The sequence below is a fragment of the Lygodium microphyllum genome, chromosome 22, assembly GCF_053477565.2.
Source record: "Lygodium microphyllum isolate KBCC chromosome 22, Lygodium_microphyllum_v1.1.10, whole genome shotgun sequence".
NCBI lineage: Eukaryota > Viridiplantae > Streptophyta > Polypodiopsida > Schizaeales > Lygodiaceae > Lygodium > Lygodium microphyllum.
In genome coordinates, this window is record NC_141156.1 from 11,218,599 (window position 1) to 11,222,374 (window position 3,776).

The following is a 3,776-nucleotide window of genomic DNA, read 5'->3' on the forward strand; positions in this document are numbered from 1 at the left end:
AAAAATGTCGCAAATAAGTCTCAAGCCACTTGTTGACTCCCTTGTTCTACCCATCCATTTGGGGATGATAGGCTGTAGACAGAGCCAATTTGGTCCCCATGGAGCTAAAAATTGTATGCCAAAACTTACTCATAAATTTGGTGTCCCGATCATGTACTATGACATGGGGTAAGCCATGCATTTTAAATACATGCTCCATAAACTGAGTGGCAACTTGAGATGTTGTAAATTGAGATTTTGTAGGGATGAAATGGGCTAGTTTAGTGAGCCAGTCAACTACCACATAGATGTTATCCCAACCCTTCTTGGTTGTGGGTAAACCAGTGATCAAATCCATGGTAACGTGGGTCCATTTTCCTTCCGGGATAGGCAAGGGCTACAACAATCCACCCGATTTAAGAGTGCTATCTTTATTTTGTTGACAAGGCACACATCTAGACACAAAGTCTTTAACATCTCGCCATAGGCCTTTCCAATGGAATATTTTTGAAATGCGGTCATATGTTTTGAAGACCCCTAAGTAGCCAACAATCGATGAAGAATGTATCTCTTCAAGGATCCTTTGGGTAAAAGGAGAGGCATGGGGAATTACAATACAGCCATGGATCCAAATGAGTCCATTGTGGAGTTGATCTTGAGAGTTGTCATCCATAACACGTTGCTGTAATTTCTAAAAGAGAGGGCTGAATTCAACATCAAGCAAGTAGGCCTCTTAGAGCTCTTCAATCCAATCATGGTAGAGTTCAGTGATAGATGAAACCTTGCATGCCCACATGCGAGAGAGTGCATCAGCCACTACATTGTCCTTGCCACGAGTGTGGGTAATCTCAAAGTCATAGTTTTGTAGGGTAGCTACTAACGAAGGAAATTCGGTATGGCAGCCTCTATACTATGCCAAACTCCCTTCTGCCACAAAGTGAATGAGGTAAGGGCACCAGCTAGTCATGGAAGAGCGGACTAGGACGCTATGCAAGAGAGAGAGGAGATTGTGAGGGAGAAGAGAGGAAAACTAAGAGAGGGAGAGAGAGAACTACAAAAAAAATAGATGAATCAATAAACTTAAGAGATGGAGAACCCTCGGAACATAACCAATATACAAAATATGGACACCAATAACATGGGCTTATTACATTGTAGAGCATACATAAGCTATAGTAAGGGAAGGAATTGCATAAATTCATGAGGGAGAATGGGGAAGGCTCAATAGGGATGAAGAAGGCCTCTTGGCTCTCTCTCTTCTTGCAAATTACAAAGGAAAAGGCCTCTTTATATAGGCCTTGAGGGTGTTTAGGGAGGAGATTAAGATATAATAGGAATTAACACCACCAAAGCTGCATTAAGGCAGTTCCACCAATGTGGAAGTTTGATCTAGATGTTTTGTTGACCAATTTGTACTTAATCAAGCTCCATCATAGGTGAGTTGTCTCCATTCTCTCCCCCATATCTTGAGTCCAAGATCTCTCCTATAATAAAATATAGAGAATCTTCATAAAATAAGATCATATCTAGCAATAATAGAGGGAGAGTAATGAGAGTTCATACATTACTACTACAATTAATGATGATTTGAGGGTGATTTAGGAGAGTAATTCTAATGGCTTATTAGCTTGAGAGAGAGGAGAAGAGAGGGGAAAGGGTTGGGAGTCTAATGAATGCTGTTTTATGGAAATGTCAAGTGTGGGGAAGAAAGTATGGATGTGTATAAAATTGGAAGGTGGTCTATACTGTAGTTGGAAAAAGTTGGCATCCACCATTTTGGCCATATCTCCTAACTCGTAGCTTCAAAAAATTATAAAAAAATACCAACCAAAACTTCAGCTCAGGCGCTACAACTTTGATGTTGAAAAGTTTTTTTGGATCGGAGTGAAAGTATTTTTAAAAAATCTTACAAAATTATGTGCCTGATTTTTCTTCCACTAATGCTTCCAAGAAGGATCCCATTTGGTTGAATTGTCATAAGGCTCCAAATTCATGACATTATGAGCCTCACATGCCCTTTGGATGGCTCCAAATCCATTTCATATCTTTTCTTTTCACATTACACATTTTCCCTTCACCTTCCTCCATTGATCTTTACTCTTTACCCCCCCCTTGGTAAACCGGTCCATGAAATATTTTCATCCAATGATTTCTTGGATTTCCCAAGAGGTTGTTCCCACCCTCTTCTTTATTTCAAAGCTCCAAATATACAAAAAATCAACAAAGTATTAGACAAGTATTTTTTTGTGGTTTTCTCGGATCATATAGCCCCCCCCAACCTGGCTAGAGGTATTTATGACTCTAGACACTCTTTGGTATCTTGAGTTAACCCCACCCTGATGTGGTAGGGTTTTAAGCGCCATCCATTTACCCTGGTCTTGTGAACTTTTCCCTCAATGTCTTGAAGTTTGTAGGAGCCATTGTTGAATTTTTTTGTGACCCAGAACGGTCCCTCCCATCGGTAGAGAAACTTGCCATCCTTTCTTTTATCAAAGCGATTGTTATATCGAAGCACTAAAGATCCCTCCTTGATGTTTTTATCTGTTAGCTTCTTGTTGAAATTTCCTCTACGCTTCTCAGCTTCTTGGGAGTAGTGGTTGATGGCTTCTTCACGATCCAATTGTAGCCTCTCTAGGTCCAGTAATCTTTGATGTAACTTCTCATTTTGAGAGCCTACTGTGCCACCTAATACTCGAAGGCTAGCTAATTTCACCTCAATACGCAAAAGAGCCTCTTGTCCAGAAACTAGATGAAAAGGTGTGAACCCTAACATGGTTTTGAAGGAGATTCTGTAAGCCCATAGAGCTCCACTAAGGTGCTTGTCCCAATCCCGGGGCCTTGAATGTACCTGTTTGCTAATGATTTTACAAATCATTCCATTTACCTTTTCCACCAATCCATTGCATTGAGGGTAGTAAGGGGCACTACAAGATATAGACCTTATAGCGACGTTTAAAGCGACGAAAATACAAACAACAAAATTTGCCCCCATCGTCGCAAAAAGCGTCATTATTGACGACGCCATAGAATCGTCGCTATATGCGTCGCAAATGCGACGGATATAGCGACGCATATAGCGACGGTTACAGAGAATTTGCGACGCTTATAGCAACGACAATAGCGACGCATATAGCGACGGTTACAGAGAATTTGCGACGCTTATAGCGACGACAATAGCGACGCGTGCAGTAAATTTGCAACGTAAATAGCGACGGTAATAGAGAAAAAAAAAATTTGTGGCAGGGCAGCAAGCTGCCCTGCCACATATAGCACTGTGTGCTGTATGAGAGCCATACAAAATAGTTTCTGCACTGCTGCATACAAAGCGTTTGCAAACAAAAAGAATGTATACTGAAATCATAAAACTGATAGATGAAATAAATACATGATGTCGCATAAAATGCGATTGGTACAATCATAAAACAATATCACTAATACATAGAAAATGTGTACATAGATCGGGCGACTAAAAACTAAAGGTATGTGAGCTCTAAGGATCCAAGGGCGAGCTACAAATCCTCGTCCCCCGAAAGCTCTTCCCGTTGCAAAGGAGCATCGAACGGATTCTGCAGAAAAAGAAACAACATATCAATCCACCATACAATAATGCATTCAAATATCTCATGGTAACTACGGACAAGAAATATGAGTGACTTACTGGGCCGCCGCATCTATACAATCGGTCGATCAATGATCTGAGACTGTGCCTCTCTGCATATCGAATCTCAAGGCCTTGTGGATCGCGATTTCTAATGGAGTGCTGCAAAGAAACCAAAATGCTAACTGTTAGAAACATG